We start from the raw sequence: 17,741 nt of genomic DNA, 5'->3' as shown, positions 1-17,741 counted from the left end.
TTGAAACTATGATGATTTGCAGCTCAATTATTAGATAGTTATTTTATATATTTTCATTATTTCTATGGGAGCTATATGCTATAGACGTCCGATTTTGATAAAATTTATACCATAATTCTGAAATAATTAAACATTGCTATATGTCGAAGAACTAAACAAAAAATTAAAAAACAGCAAAGTTATAATTTTTTTCATTTATTTTTCCGATTGTTCCTATGGGAGCTATATGCTATAGTCATCCGATTTTGATGAAATTTAAACCGTAATTCTGAAATATTAAACCATTACTATATCTCGAAGAACTAAACAAAAAATTAAAAAACAGCAAAGTTATAATTTTTTTTCATTTATTTTTCCGATTGTTCCTATGGGAGCTATATGCTATAGTCGTCCGATCCGGCTTGTTCCGACTTATATACTACCTGCAATAGAAAGACAACTTTTGGGAAAATTTCATGCAGATAGCTTAAAAACTGAGAGACTAGTTAGCATATAAACGGACGGACAGACGGACAGACGGACATGGCTAGATCGACTCTCCTAGTGATGCTAATCAAGAATATATATACTCTATAGGGTCGGAGTAGTCTCCTTCACTGCGTTGCAAACTTCTGACTGAAATTATAATACGCTCTGCAAGGGTATAAAAATCACACAACGCACGGGGCGGTAACTTCATTTCAGTCATTTTCAATCAAATATTTTTGTTGCCTAAGGGGTTATATACAGTAAGAACTTTAAAATAATTTGTTTCTTAATTTATTTTTTTTGTTTACATACATTTAAGATTACATACAAAAAAGTTCATAGTTAAGGTGAATATTTTTGAAGTTACAGGCACATTTTAAAAGCCGTTTCAGTGTGTTTAAAAGCTCAAGTACAAACTTTAAAGGCGTTTTTCTCATAATGGTGTTTCAAAGTCGGTGAACAACCTTAGTCTCAAAATTTAACAATGTCTTCTTAAATTTTTACTCACCGATAAATAATGCTTTTTTGCTTATTTCTTTGATTAATTACTAAGTAATGTTAAAATTTATCGAAATCTGTTGGTCTTTTTCTAATTTCGGAGGATCCATTTCAGATAAATAGTCTTTTTTGAGAGGAGCTCCCGAAGATCAGCTGTAGCTCTAACTGTATATTAACCCCTAAATGTTTAAAACGATAGGAAAACAAAATTAACAACAATTAAACAAGAACTAAAACCCGTAAATAATATATAAAAAAAAGTTTTTTTTATGTTAAATAGTCACTATAAAAAGTGACTATTGATAAATAGTACATGATTTATAACTCAAAACCACAATTCAAAATTATCTTTTTTTAAGAAAGTTAAAATATATAAAAAGAAATACAAAAATTACATAATGAAAAGTCACTTTTGATTAATATGTACTCTAATTAAATGAAAGTTCAGGAAAAGAAATGTAATTACCTTGTGAGTTTGAATAGGAATTTCTATGCTGCAAGAAGTCAAAATATTTGTAATTTTATATATGTATAATAATAATTCTTGTAATGTTCCCATTTTGTCTGTGTGTCTGCGCCAACTTTGTGTGGTGGAAAACTTGTGCTTTTCCGCTGGTCAACGGCCGCCGTTATTGTAAATTATATTCCACCGAGTGCCAGTTGCCTGTCACTGTCCGTCCACATTTCCCGCTTTTCCCGTTTCCCCCCTCTGCATGCTTTACTTTTACTCAAAGCTTTTGCCGTGGCTTGTGTTGTGCATAAAAAATCCAGGAGCGGAGGCAAGCCAGCGAAAACATGTTTTCAAAAGTCTGGCATAATAACCCATACTGAGCTACACCCGACTCTCGCCGAACTCCACTTGAAATGGCAGTCAATTAGGCACAGAAGAGACCTGTTTTACCCCCTGAAACCCCGCCCAAAAAAACCCCTGATACCCCCCCTTCCCAAAGAATCCCCCCACCGCATGTCTCGTAAAATTATGCGCACTTTGCATTTACATTTTGCGGTTTTCGAAAACGAGAAAAGAAAGTAAGTTTCTTGGCTCTTTGGGACAGGACTTGGCTGACTTATTTACTTAGCTCGCTGAGCGCTGAATTTGAACGAAATCATTTGTGTCTTAAGCGCAAATGAATCACTTAAGTTGAGGACAACCGAATAACAACAAAAACAACAACAAGAACAACAATAATGGGAAGGCGGAAAGAAAATGGGAAATGGGAAATCTGTCGTTGGTCTGTGGCTCAAATTACGCCCAAAAAACTTTTGTAACGAACATTTTTGAAACAATGCTGTGGGCTTGATAAAAGCGGGCGGTGGGCGGTGGGCGACTATGGGCGGGGTCGTGGCGCGTGTCTAATAGAAAAGCGATAAGCAGCACCCAGCTAAAAAACCCCATCGCCTCTAGTGTTGCTAACTTTTCGATTTTCTAGCCAAATTGGGGTTTTCCGGAGGTGAAACAAAGAGAACTCAAAGAGCCAACATTTTATAAACATTTTTTTTTTTAAGTTTATCTTTCTATATTTTAACTTTAAACTCCAATCCTGTTCGGATTAAATCAAACATAAAGAAAGTTCATATAAACTATAAAAAAATTATAGTCAAATTATTTAGTCATTTTAATTTAATTTTCATATACAAATAACATATATTTTCTATGTTTATATTTGTATTTTCCCATACAAATTTTGTATTAAATAAACATACTTTATAAAACTTAACAAAATGATTTATGATCTGAGGAGCTTCTTGTTATATTCTAAAATATATGTTAGTTATTTTGAATGAATTTAAATTTGATATTTTGTATTTTCTCTTCTTTGAAATAAAATAAAATTTCTTGCAGCGACTATACAAAATGCTATAAGATCAGTGGTGTTTAAAATTACATTCTAGATAATTGTTCTTCGCTTTCAATTAACTTTGACCCCATTTTCTGGCTTGGGTACTTTAAGTAGTAGTTAGTCTTCTTTAAATGGTATTTAAGCTACTTAAATATTTCAGCAACATCCAATTGGCACCACTGACCCCGTCCACCTCCAATCGGAGCTCGAGTTGGAGCTCTGGTGCCGCTCAGATAGTCAGCGAGGCGGACGCGCTTATTCCGCGGAGACTCATTCAAATAGGTCACCTAGCTCAGTCACTGCCTGTGGGGTGGGGAGGCGGGGGGTTTTTGGGGTTCGAAGGTCAAGGGTAGCTGAAAATAATGCACACGAAAAAAAATAATGGAGCGAAGGAGGAGCGACTCAACCGAATGCGAAAGAAATAAACGGGCGGTGTATAAAAAAAAAAATGAAAAATAAGCCAACTGAGACACGCCTCGCCAGTCACAGGACCACAAAAGAGATTCGGTGGGGGAGCGGCGACTGTAATATGATTAAAAGCACCTCATAATTGTGGTCAATAGAAGGGAAACCGGGGGAAATTCTTCACCGCAGTGGGCGTGAAAAGTGCGAGGGAAAATTTTTTGGGTGGACGGTGTGCAGCGAAGCGATAAGTGAGAACAGAGTGAATTATAAAGCTGAGAAACAAGGAGGCTGGGCCAAAAATCTATATATATATACATATATTTATATATATATATATATATATGTGTATCACTGCGGCCAGCGATTTTCAGTATTTAAATAAGCAAAAGTTAAATATTGGATTACAATGATCATCCGCAAATAAAATAAAATCACAAGTAAACACGGAATTTTTTAATAATTGAATATAGATGAGAAATTGCGAAAACCCAAAACAAGAAATGCTAACTTTCAGCTGGTAGTCCCTAACAAATAGCGCTGCATAAATCAACAGTCCAGAATAAACATTTTCAGGTCGCTCTTTCAATTAAAAATTTGACCAGTCACCGAAGTTGATAAAAATCATTTGCAACTACATATATATTATTTAGTAACCTTAATTCATTTCGGTGCAGTTGTTTTTAAGGTAAAGTGTAATTGAGCAATTATTAAATCATTAATATCAACGTTACATTACGCAATTTTCCCGTTAATAAAATATTCCGATTCTTTTTTCCGATTTCATTACATAATTAATATGGGATTTATAATTATCTGGTTAAACATTTTTGTATATTTATTGATTCTTTTTTTAATTTGTCATTTACTTGCAAAGGCCTTTGGCATTCTTCCTTTTATTTGCCACAAATAATTCAGCTTGTAAGCTTATTAAGCAAGAGAATTCCACTGGTAGCTTGAACACTTTTGTGCGCCACCATCTCACTGATCGTGTATCAGGGGAATAATTTACTCGATACGCATTAATTGCACTTCCTCGTTGAAGAACTGAAGAACTTATGACTTATAGCATACTTTCCGGGGCCCAGCGTCGACTTCATCGCCTTAAAATTTCTCGAATCGAAGCGAGAAAATTGGGAAAGTGCGAAAGGCGTTGAAGGTATGGCTAATATATATGTATGTGTATATGTATATGAAAGCTGCGCTTATTTCACTTTTCCACTTTCCGCTGCCAATTCACATATAAGCAAAGGAGCCAAAGGAGAGGCCAGTTGAAAATCCCCACCGTATAAACTTATACAAATGACATCCGGTGCGCACACACACACACACACACACACACACCAATACAAACACAACTCACAGAAGCACAGATATAAAGACGACCTTAACGGCATCGCTCATTGTTGAATGATGTATGAAGCTTTTGGAGCGCCACACGGCCACGTTTTGAATCCGAAAAACCCTCTGTTTGCCCCACTTTCACCTTCCCTCATGCTCTCAATGAATTTTCTCGCATTTTCACTCTAAGAAACCGCAAAATACCGCAATGTTGGAAGCGGTCGAGGTGTAAAATCATGTTTGGGCATCAAGCGGAATTAGAGAAAGACAGACGTGGGCAAAGGGAAGTGGGAAGTGGGAAGAGAAGTGGGGAGAGGGGAGAGGGGGGAACGAGGGAAATGCGGGGCTTGAGAACTGGGAATTGAGGTCACTGCCTCGCCTCACCCCAGTACAGTGGAGACTGTCTAATTCGGCACGAAAACATTAGCTGGTTTTCGCAATGCTTTACAAACCCAGACAGTGCATGCTTGTATGGTGCACTGCTAAAAATAAAGTTTAATTAATATTATTTTTTGTGACCTAAAATATTGTGTTAAGTCTATTGATTGATTTAGAAAATTGTAACATTTATTGTTTTATTGAATTCATACAAAATTATTTTCTTTTGATAAATAATCAAAAGTGTGATTCTTAAATTAATTTATTTCATAACTTATTAACTGAACGGCGAATTCTTTCTCTCGATTTTCGATTTAAAATTGGATTCTTTATTGGATTAATTTCATCGCTTTTTAAAACAACTTAAAACAACGCCAAAAAAAACAGTTTTTTTAGCAATAGTTTTTCTCTGACCATTGATTTGAAATACATTTAAAATGTATTCGAGATTATAGAGAGCCATTTAAAGCTAGTTTTATTTTAAATGTGTTTCCCCATATGTTCGAAGAGGCAAAGTAATTTTTTAAAAATATTCACAACTATGTAAGTTAAAATAATTTTGTTTTAGTGCATCCTGTAAATACTGAAATGTGGCCATAGAAACAGGCATCGACACAGTTGCAATTTATATTTGATTCGGGCCACTCGCTCCGGGTCGATTAGTTGCCGCCAATGTCGCTCGCCGCACCCTTCCCTTTCGCCCCGAAATTTCATGGTTCAGGCTTAACCCACCGCATGCACCCTTAACCCACAGCAGTTCGCATCAGTCCACGGCAGAATACGTATACGTAGCGTGTGCCCAACTCACACAGCGAGTGCTGCTCGTTACGGCAAGCGTATCAATTTGATCATGCGTGTCCTTTCGCCTCCCGATTTCTGGTTTGTGTGAGTGCGTGTGTGGGCTAAATGCCGCAAATTGAAATATGGTTTTCGATTTTCAGTTTATATGCAGCCATCTATAACCAAACTGAACCCACACATCTGTATATCTGGTTTTGCTGTGTATGCCGTCTGCTGGTGTTTGCCCCTGTCCGTTTGTATTTGTATTTGTTTTATTTTATCATAGTTTCGTTTACTTTTCAAATTTCAAGTCGTTTTGCTTAAGAGCGATTCGGAATCGCTGAGGCTGGAAATCGATTGGGTCGACGGAATCGATGTTCCACTTGAGCAATTGCCATCAAACTTTGCTGTGGAATCAGTTCAAATTCGTACATAAAAGTCGCTTTGTTTTCTAGAATCCTTGGGTTTGTGTCTTTTTTAGATGGAATCCATTGATTTAGTTGGGTTGTTGGAGCCAAAAAGTAAGAAATCGGTCGATTGGTTATCGAGTTAAATCGATATTATCGATAGAATTTAATATTTGGTAGGTTTTTTAGTTATGCAGGAATTCATATGTAACATACAAATAACTAGGGTTCGGAGTTCCGTTCGTGAAGTAATCAAAAACGGAATGCATAAAACTTGCAACAGCATGTGAAAAATCCATCCTGCGAGAGAATTTATTCAATCGTTGTCAAATCTAATACTTCTGCTCTGCCGAGTGTATTAGCTTAGTCGCTGATTGCTTTTCGGTTTTTGAGAGCAGCCCGCAGTTGCTTTGTGCTTAGTTTGTTATTAAATAAAGGCTTAGTTGAGTGGGTTTTTTATGTGTCCATATGTGGCAACGAATACACAAGTACACACGCACCCACAAAAAGAGACCGCCAGCCCATTGTCATATTAAATCATACAATTGGTCAGATGCCCCAAAGCTAGTAACATAAAAAAAAAATACAAATTTTCCCTTTTTTTTTTTTTGGCCACATGCTGACACATTTTGCCATTCAATTTTCACGCTCACCCACACATAGGGAGCTTTTGATTTCCCAACTTTTGTGTGTGTGTGAGTGTGCCAGATGCGCGTGAAAATAAAGCGGAAAATTTGCATGCTTACACATAGGAAAATATTGTTTTTTTTAAGTGGAATGGAAAGCATTTGTTACCTTACAAAAAAGATTAGTTTTCCAAATATACACAAATATAAATAAATAGGGTTTTTTAAAAAGGATATTTCCAAAATTAAAAAAACTTCAAGGTATAAAAGTTTGACATCAAAGGTTAGTTACACAATTTCAAGAGATTTGTGTACTAATTAATCATTATGATTTTTTTAATAAGTACATGTTAGGGAATTTAAAATGCGTAAATTAGGAAAACAATTGCTTTAAAACAATTCTTAAATGATCCTAGTTGTGTTTGCTAGGCCAATTATTAATTATAAAAAAAGAAACCCTAATTTACCCTAGTAGCTTAACAGACTTTAAGAAGTTTATATAAAAAACCAAAGTTGAGTAAATATGGTCTCCATTTTTTCAGTGTACCTTTCTCTCTAGGCTCTTCCTCCCCTTTTTTCCGCTCATCGCATTTTTTGCGGATCCTTTCTCAATTTTTTGGTGGCTTTGCCTACTTTATAGACTTTTCGATTTGCGTTAGCATGTGTGCGTAAGTGTGTGTGTGTGTGTGTGTATGGGAGGGATGAGTGTGTGTGTGCATGCCTGTTTGTCTATTTTGTCGCCCGTGTCGGTTTTAGTTGCCAATAGGCGGCTTAGCTAAATTTGCATTTATTGTTAAAATGTTTCATTTCGTTTCATTTATTTGCCCAGCACACAAAAAAAGGGGAAAACTGAAATCCATGCGAAAATTGGACACGTGTTTGTATGGGTCTGGGTGTGTGTGTGCGTATGTGTATGGCTAGGGGGTGTGGTTTGGTCTATTGGTTTTTTGGCTTTGGATTATGACAAAAATTTCGAGGCAAGTGCGGAGCGGTGTGGTTGAGTGTTTGCACTTTTGACTTTTCCCCTGCAACACTTTCCAGGGGGTTTGAGGTGAGTGATTGAAGTGGATTTGCCTTGTTTGATACTTCTATTTTATGTGGTACAGTACCCGTATGGTCAGCGAAGTCATCAACTTTTGTTTTTTTTTCATTTAAATTCTATTATTTTTGTTTGAATTTGTCGAATTTTTGAACGAGAAACGAGTTTTTTTGTTGTGGTGTGCAGGGAAAAGATTTAATCATGTTGCGGTAGGCGTGGATTTGGTTTATATTTAGTTGGATGGTCTGGCGTTTAATTAAATTTTGGACAGTATTGAATATATGAAATAGGTAAACTTTACTTATGAGTCGCAAATATATTCAAATATTTTTTTACTTCTTAAATAATTTTTAATTTTTTTTAATTTTTAAAATCTATTCAATTTGATATTATTTTCCTAAGATCCTTACACTTTTTGGTACGGCTGTGCTTGTCGTTACTCCCACCTAAAACCAGCGAAATTCTTGTTTAACTCCCCTGCTCTGTTCCTTTTAATATTTTGTTCAACTCACAATCAATGTGTCCAATTAGGTACTCAGTTTTCGGGTTACCTTCCAGCCGACTGATGCTGGAGCCTTCCTACTAAAAGCCCAAATATCCTGTAACCTGTTGTAGCATAACTCAATTTCGGCTTAAACAACAACCGAATCGAAACGGTACGAAACGAAACGAAAAGGAAGTGAACTGGAAACGGAACCAAAGTGCAATTATGGCCGAAAAAAAAAAGTTAAAGGGCCAAAAAAGGAACTGCGTCAACACGTGACTGACAGGCCAGAAATAAACAAAATGTTGCTCGCTTTGTACCAAATCCCTTAGCATACTTTTTGCGGTTTTTCCCGGTGGGGTGCCCGTTGGTCGGGGCCATTTTAAAAAGCATTTTCCATTGCATTTTCATTCATCGTTCGTAATTGTGGTGTAAAAACGAGAGACCAAAGGAGCGAGCTTTGCTGGCGAACTGAAAGGCAAATGGCAATAACTGTCATTTCCTGGCGACCTACTAAATTCGTCTCAGCTCTCCAAGCTCTCAAATGAAAATTGCTGACCTCTGCCAGACCAAAAAAAAAAAAAACACAAAAAAAAAAGAAAAAAAAGGAACAGGCGAGTAAAAGGAGCCTAAAAGGTTGTCCACAAAGAGGCTCCCCGCATCACGTCCTCCGCTCACACATGTGCAACAATTGTAATGGTCGTCGGTCGGATGGGGGCAATGCATAATTTGTTATCTAAATTCAGGTTGTCTATCGGAATGCTCGCAATGCTATACTGATTAAATTTTCTCCCCACACACAGACACACAGCCACACAGCCACACAGACGCACACAGGACATGCATTGAAAATAAAAACCCCCAGCTCCTTAACACGTTTCATGGCATTGAATGAAGAACGTGCTGGCTACATATGTGAAACGTTCGCAGCCAGATGTACGCGAGTAGCAACCGAAACTGTCCGTGCCAGTCTCATTCTCATTCTCATTCTCAGGCGCTCACGCTCTCAGGCTTTCAAGCCTTCTTTCTTCAGTCCCGCAGTCTCCAGACTTTTAGGCACCGTGGTCTTATCCTATTTTTACAAATATTTGCATTTATCAAAACCATTCATTCAAGCTCAAAATGTTAATGGGTTATATACAGTTAGAAGACCAAAATAAAGGCAATTTTTGAAAAAATTAAAATTTTTCTGAAAAACCATTAAATTTTTGTTCTTTTTGATATTTTCTATATATAATATGATATATTATAACTTTATTTTTATGGGAAAAAACAATTATTTGGAAAGGAGATACAGCTTATCTCCGAGAGCGGTTTCTCCTAAAAAATAAAAATTATTTTTAAGCAAAATTTTGGTCTTAAGATGCTTATCTAAATAATCTTAATATGTAAAATAAAAAAAAAATTTTATTAATTCTATCTGTGTATAAACACTTGATTTTGGATTCAAAATAAGACAACTTCTAATGCAGTATATATTTCCAAAATTTTTTTTTATTTTACCACTGAAATTTCAAGGATTTGCAATGTGTAGATGAATTAGAGAGGGGGTGCCACAGAAATTACTATAGTTTTGCCATTACAACAACATTGCCAGCAATACTGTTCTAGGCACCTTTTTGAAGTCATTTGAAAACCATAGTGATTTCTGTGACACCTTCGGTTAGAAATTATTATTGGATACAGTGTGTGCTGGTGTAAAAGGTTATTTAGACTTCAAGCTTGAAGCTGAAACTGACATTGTCCGCAGTCATTTGGAATCATTTGCCATGCATAGTACCATTTCGGTTGTGGTTTTGACTTAGGTTTTTGCTGCAGCTTGTCTCACGGTGCGGCTTCCTTTTGGGTTTTGGTGGCGGGATATGGCCATCTCCCTCGCGCGCTATTTGCTGTCCCTGTCTCGGGTCTTGGTACTCGACTCTCGGTCTCGGTTTACTCACTGGGGCCATGTAATTTCAAGTGGCGTCTGGATGTGGCAGGAAAACGACTCGGTTCTTTGCTTGTTTATGCATTTTCACAGCGCCCAAAGAAGCAACAGTCGCAATGGCAGATCTCAGTCCCCTCCCCACACACCATTTTTCAACCCACTTTCTAACCCACTTTCCAACCCACTTTCAACAGATTTCCCACTTTTCCCCTCCACGTACTTCATTCGGTCTCGATGATGCCAACGATTACCAAGTTGTTGGCATGCGGCAGAGGTCGAAAAATAAAGTAAAGTAAAGGAATATATAAACTGAGCTCTATGACTGTGGCTCGTTATGCAGGCCCCAACCGCATCCACATCCGCATCCGTGTCCGCATCCGTGTCCGCATCCGTGTCCGCTTTTTGGTGGCCGCAAGCCGTCAACGAGTCCAGCGGACTGACAGCCTCAGGCCCAGTTATTCGCCATGCCCCCTTTGGGTTTTATATATATGTATATCTGTTTTGTTTTTAATGTTTTTTCTTTTTTTTGCGGCTTGGACTTGAGCACCCGAAAGATTTATTTATTGCGGTTTTAAAACTTCTGAAGGAGTGAGTGAGGATCCCAATAACACTGGAGGCGTGACTGGGGACTGGCAATCAAAGCGGGCACGAATCCATCGCACTCCGTTTCGCCGGCATCACGCTCGTCACTCGACGAATGAGTTGGGTTTTTCGGTGCGACTGGCTCACGGGGAAAATTCCGTAATCCGTTGCCTATAATTTATAGCCGGAGCGGACACTGTGAAGTGCGTCTCAATTGATTTGGGTTTGATCAGGTATTTTTAGCCCGTCCTTTACAAATGCAATTTATATTCCACAATTTATGAGTCTTCAAATAATTGAAGCACACACCAAAATCTCCTGTTTCGTTATTGATTTCTATTTCGACTTCATACAATTAAATCGGCACTTGCAATTAAGATGCAAAACTATTGTATTTATTTCGTTACTGATTCGCATAATGTTTTTTATTGAATAAATAAAGGTGAATAAATTTTCAGGTTGCAGACTAAATAAAGAAAGCTTATGGCTTTGTCTAAGGGAATGAAGAATTAAAGTTTTCAAGTAATTTATAATTTTCCTAATTCAATTTATTATAGATAGTTTAATGTTTTAGAGATGCATCTAAAATACAATCAAAAGGGGTGTTACCAAAATCACCACGGTTTTGAAATGGCTTACAAAGGCGTCTAAAAGTATGCAATAAGAAAATAACACCGTATTTCAGAATAAATCATTCCGATTTTCGGGCTCAAAATATATTGTTGCATACTCTTAGACACATTTTAAGGTATTATGTATCTATTAAAATAAGCTACAGTTACATAAGATAGTGTTTGTGTTTTTACGATATTTTTTTTGTTCAATAACAAACGAAACAACTTTTTCACTGGTCAGCGAGCCTTTAAGTTCCATTTCGCATTTCGTAGTCAGCTTAAGGCTATTGACTCGAACTAATTGAAGGCCATTATATTCTGAGACTCAGTAGCATTGTGTGGAGAAATGCTTGAAACTTGTGAGTTTGCTGGAGAATCGGAGGGAGAAAGTCGGGAGATACTCGAGTGAAATGTTCTTTGGTGCTTGCTGTATCGCTGGCCTTGTGCCAATCAGCGTTTGCCTTCGTCAGTGCCACTTGTGGCAGTTCCACACCTCCCACTTTCATCGCCCACTTTCATCGCCCAATTTCACCGCCTACTTTCATCGCCCACTTTCACCGCCCCCTGGACTTGTACTCGTACTTCTGCCAGCACATTTTTGTAAGTGCATCAAAATTCTTAGCATAAGACGTGGACTTGTATCTCGGTCTGTGTTTTCCTTTTTGATTTAGTTTTTATTTTCCCAGCTTCTTCTATCACTGCACGTTGTTTTACTTTCTTTTTTTTCACTTGTTTTTGTGCTTTCTTTACATTTTCATGATTCTCTGTGCTCAGCGTTTTTTTTTCTCCCCCTCCCTTTTTTGTTTGGTTTGTAGTATTTTCTAGTTTTCCTACATTCTCTTTTCTATATATATTTTTGCTTGTTTATAGTATTTTTTTCTTCTGGAATTTCACTTGGTGAACTGCTCTGGCGTCTATTTCTTTCTTGCCACATTTTCATGTCGTTCTCTGTTTGGTTTTTATGTTTTTCACAACAAATTTTATGTTAGCTTGGACGTCTTGATCCGAACCAGCGCCCATCGCCACCCACTTTCCACAAACCCTCCACCCACCACCCATCAGCCCCTTAACCCTCGAGTGCCGCTACGTGTGCCCTAGAAAAATGCACAGAAAATTCTTCATTTGCGAGGGCTCCAATTGAATTTCGAGCTCAGAGTCCTTTACTCGTATTTTTATACACGCACACTGGGAAAAAAAAAACCAAGACAGTAAAGGTTAGATACAAATAATATGCTTAAATGAGGGGTGCCACAGAAATCACTGGGGTTTTAATAATATGAAAAATTAATAGTATGAAACAATTTGTTTTGAGTCCAAAAGTCCCTGAAATGCGTTCCGTAAGACGACATTCTTTTGTCATTCTATACTTTAAGTCTACTTGTTGAGCCTAAATCAATTGAATCAAATGTCCATGACAGTTTAGTTTCGTACAAAATATTAAAATCGACAAACTAACGTAAAACTGCTTCAAAATGTTAAATCAAAAAAATAAATAATTAAAAAATTTTTTTTTTAAATTAAAATCTTCTAAAATTAAAGAACCAAAAATCAATATTTAAACCTTCTTGTTATTTTTTTTCATAGGAGTAACTGGCCCATTAACATATATAATTTTATTTTAGCTTATAATTATCTATCCTAAGGGTTCTTAATTGCCAGAAGTGTTAGTTTTGAAAGCGTTTATTCTTAAATGGTGCAAAGGTATTTTGTCGGAATAAAGCTTTTAATAATATTATGTTAACACTAAGGCAAGATGTTTTAGCATTCACTGATTGGTTGTATTGAAATATATGTTTTTTAGTTTTCATAAGTTCTTCTTACATTTTTTCTCACTGTCTTGGGTGTGTGTATTTCGAGTGTGTGCGAGTCCGGGCATTCAATCATTGCGAGACTCAACATGACGAAAGGCTGGAGTACACAAGGGGGCGTGGAGAAGGAAGGGGAGTGGCAGCTATCTGACTGATTTTCCTCGTACTGCTGCCCCTCCTCCAGTTTTTTTTCCAATTTATTTGCTTGCTCCACAAAATCACCAACTAAGCAATAACAACAAGAACCGAACGAACCCCTTTAGACGTGACTCTACGTTTCACTTTGCAATGAAATTGTTTTTTCATTTCCATCTAGCCTCCTGGTTTTTATCTCCCCGCCCAAACACTAATGGGTTAACTCGAGTTGGTTACAATCTAACCCAAGGGCCCCTCAAGTGGGTTAGGCCTAAGCATTTGTCCGCCCCCCCATCCCCCCCCCACGCCCCTTTAACCCCTAGCTGGCCCTCGGTTTGTGTTGGGCTGAAGTTCAACAAATTGTGAGGATTTTTCTGAGTTATTGTTTGAATCCATTTGTATGGATGCAAGAGTGTGAGGCGGGAAAGGGGGGGGTGGAGGGGGATATGGTCAGCGGGGGGCTGGTAATAGAATTAGGCAACCCAAGCCAGCATGGGGATAATCAATTTGATAGTTTTGCCCACCTTTGAACCCCTTGATTCGGTGTTCCCGGGATGAAATTGAACCAGCTTTGGATATTGGTTGTGGGTGCCAAGGCTTTCCATATGGCATTCTTCTGACCACGGTACTTACCGTTTGGAGTGTTTGCTCTTTTGGTGAAAAATGTGGTTTCTTAGTGATATAAGCAGGATTGTGTTTAAAAATATAACAAACTCTAATTGCCAAAATGTTCAATTATTGTGTTAGAAGTTTTTACCCTTTCCTTATACTTTCAAAAATATTTTTAGATATTAAATTTCTAAAGTTAAAATTACTTTTAACAATTTAATAAAAACCCAAATATGAATACATTGTTATTATTTTTTCAAACCAATTCTATTTTGTAAAATAAAAGTTATTTTTGATAAAAATTAGAAAAGAATTATTTATATTTTAATAATATTCATTGATATACATTTTTTAAAGGCAAACTAAGATGATAACTACTACTAAATAAAAAAAAAATCTGAATAGGAATACTTTTACAATGTAATTTAAGCAATGCTTTCTTAGAATTAAACTTCCTTTTTCAAAGTATAAAAAAATTCGTTTTAACGGGTTTTATTTTCCTCGAATAATGTTCACTCTCTGGTGTGCCTACTGTTACATTACTTGCTTCGCTGCCATTTTTATGTAGTTATCTGCTGGTCTCTGTGACATTTATGATCTTTTCATGTCACTTAGCTTGATATATTCTGTTTTCACAGAATTACATTTGTGTTTTCTACTTACTCCTCTTGTTTCCAATTCCGATTTTGTGTTGTTTTTACCACTTTCTTTTTTTTTTTTTTTCGTTTTGCCCGAGGCTTTATGGCATTTTCACGGCATTTTTTTTTGTCTTTGCTAAACTTTTGTTATCCTGTTCTTTATGACTCTTTGACCGCCCAACCAACCGCGCCCCTCTGATCAGTTTTCGCCCCCTTTGGAAGCGGAGTTTTGGCCCCCGTTCGTCCAGAATTTCGTTCTGTACATTTCATTTGCAATTTACTTTTTGCCTTCGGGCCAACTTTCCAACGTCGGTGGTTTTTCCCGCACAGTGCTCGTCATCAATCTCGTGCCCTCGCCTCCGTGCCTCCGCGCCTTCGCGCCTCCGATCTTCGCATGGTTTTGCCTTTGGCCATGCTCCAGTTTTTGTGCCATTTCCCAATTGCTTTCTGTGCGGTTTTGCCCAGCCCAATCGCAATCCCAAGCCAAGTCCCAGACCCAGACGCAGCCATTGTTGTTACTGCATTGAGGAGAGGATGTTGGAAACTGGATGCTTTTACCAAATCCTAGGCGTGATTTGCCGTTTAATTGTGCAGCAAGTTGCCAAAAACGCAATGAGTGAGAAATGGATTTTTGGATGTGTGACCCCCTTTTAGTCCACCCCCCAAGGCCCCTCACCATTTCGACTTCCATTTCGCCCTGCCATAATGGCTGCACTCCTTTCTGATTTCCTCCCTTTCTTTTTTTTTTTTTTTGTAGCTGTGAACCCACGTCCTGGCTGCTGGATCCTGCCAGTCAGTTAGACACGAGATTCGTTTTGGTGGCATGCGTGATGTGCTGTCTGTTTAGCTCTTAATTCCTCTTTTAACAGCACTTGGAGAAATAGTTTATGATATATAAAAAATGTTTTATCTTAACCCTATTTTGTTTTTTTCAATAATTAACCATACGTTCACCAATTTAGTTAATGTCTATATGAGAAATAAAAACTCAAACGCTTAATGGCAAATAAAACTTGCTAAAAGTGGTTTAAAATAATAATATTGTATGACGAATGAGATTAATCATTCATTATGTTAATTATAATTTATTTAAAACAAAAGTCTTATATATTTTCATTTATACTTTAAGTCAAATATTTTGTATTATTATATCAATAAAACACAGTTTGTTTATGTTAGATTATATCCCCTTCGAGGAGATACTTATTTAGAATGATTACTCCTTTTTACATGAAAAGTAATATTTTTATAAAAATTTTGAATGTGATTATTTGTTTTTATTTTTAAATAAAACTTATAATTAACAAATAACATTCCCTGGATATTGCACATTTATCATAAGGTATTATGTTAATTATAAATAAAATATTTTTATGACTCTTTTCATAGGGAGATATTTTCTGCTAGTAGAAATTAATTAATGAAGCAAACGAAGGCGTTAATAGTTTTTTTTTTTGCACAAGAGTAATATTTTTATAAAAAAAATTTGAAATATTTTGTTCTATTTGAAAATAATACAGCTTTTCTTATTAAAAAATAAACCGAAATATTATTTTTAGACAATAAGTTATAGTAATATTTAATGTTATTTGTCAAAAGGTACACTGCTAATATTATGTACTCAATTTAAATATTTTCACTTATCCAACGATCATCCATTTTTATCAATGGTGGTTTTTAGTTATTTTAAATATATAAATATTTAAAAGTTTTAGAATTCGACCATTTTTTTGATTTTATTAGCTGAAAATTTAATGAAAATTTAAACCATATGTAAATTAATTAAAAAGCATTTAGTATTTTTAATCTGATATATTGCACATTAATTGAAAATATTAAAATATTATATAGTGCAATTTAATATGCATTAATGTTATATATATTACATTTTGAATTTAAAGTCAGATGTTTATTTGTGCTACTCAATTATTTTATCAGTGTATTTAAATAAAATTATGTTAATACAACCATGGCCCATTTGTATAAAAGGTATTACATTGTCCATTAAGGGATCTTTTCGGCGAGTGGAAATTCATCAATATGGCAACAAACTTACAAACGGCAAATGGACCGACTTGAACAGGACGGACACTGGTTTGCACTTTGGCCAAAAGGCGTGGGATTCGAGTGGAATGGAGAGCGAAATGGAGGGACAGGAAGGATGGGATGGGATTTCTGGTCGCTCCATTTGATTCACCTTTTGCCTTCGTTGGAACGTGCGCAAATCAGTTGCAGGAAAATCTATCAAAATTCCGCAGATAACTGCACGTGTCCTGCGTGTGTCCTGTCGCATGTCCTGGAAAGTTACTTCGTTTCAATCAGGCATATTGGTTGTACAATCTCGTCGTCTTCCTTCCATCGTCCCTATCTCGGCATCTTAAAAGCATCTATCTTCGCCGGTGCACACCCCTTTTCCCCTTTTCCCCTTTTTTCCTTTTCCCCTTTTCCCCTTCTTCCCAATTCTCCTACCCTGTTCCTTTTTCTATTCATCAGTTGGCAGGACATTGAAGCAGGACACTTGGTTGGCTTTTGCCGGGCGCTACTTGCATTTGATTAAGTGCTGGACGTCGTGTTTGGTGGGGAGTAGAAGAAGCCAGAAAACCATCCGTATCACCAGGAGCAGAACATGTGAACTTTCTCATTTGAGCTAATGATCCGTGTAATCTGCTTGCGTTTTCTCGCACCCCACCGCTCTTATTGAGCTATGTGTACACAGAGAGAAATATATATTTTTAGGTTAATGGTTCTGAACTCCACGACTCGTAAGAAATTTGAAATCTTTAATTTTGCCCTTATCAAATGAAGTCTTATGTGTGTATTAAATAAAACTGCTTTAATCGTGTTTCTCAATTGAAGGACTCCATTAAAAAGTCAAAGAATAATAGAGAAGTTGTACTTCAATTTTTTATAAAGTTTTTTGTTCATCTGTTTTATATTCAGGAGTACACCGAAATCTCCGACGTTTGATTTGAAATGTTATCAAAAAATCCGTCGCTGATACAGAATCTGAACATGAATATGCTTTAGGGTGTCTCGTTTACTACGATTGCATATGTATGTTATGTATTCCTAATATATACATTTTAAACAAAATGTTTTTTGGTTAAATCGGTTAGTCAACATTGTTTTAAATCGTCTAGGCAAATTTCTGCGGTTTTTGTGAC

This window comes from Drosophila gunungcola (genome assembly GCF_025200985.1).
Source record: "Drosophila gunungcola strain Sukarami chromosome X unlocalized genomic scaffold, Dgunungcola_SK_2 000032F, whole genome shotgun sequence".
NCBI classification, from domain to species: Eukaryota; Metazoa; Arthropoda; class Insecta; order Diptera; family Drosophilidae; genus Drosophila; species Drosophila gunungcola.
This window is presented reverse-complemented; position numbering follows the sequence as displayed.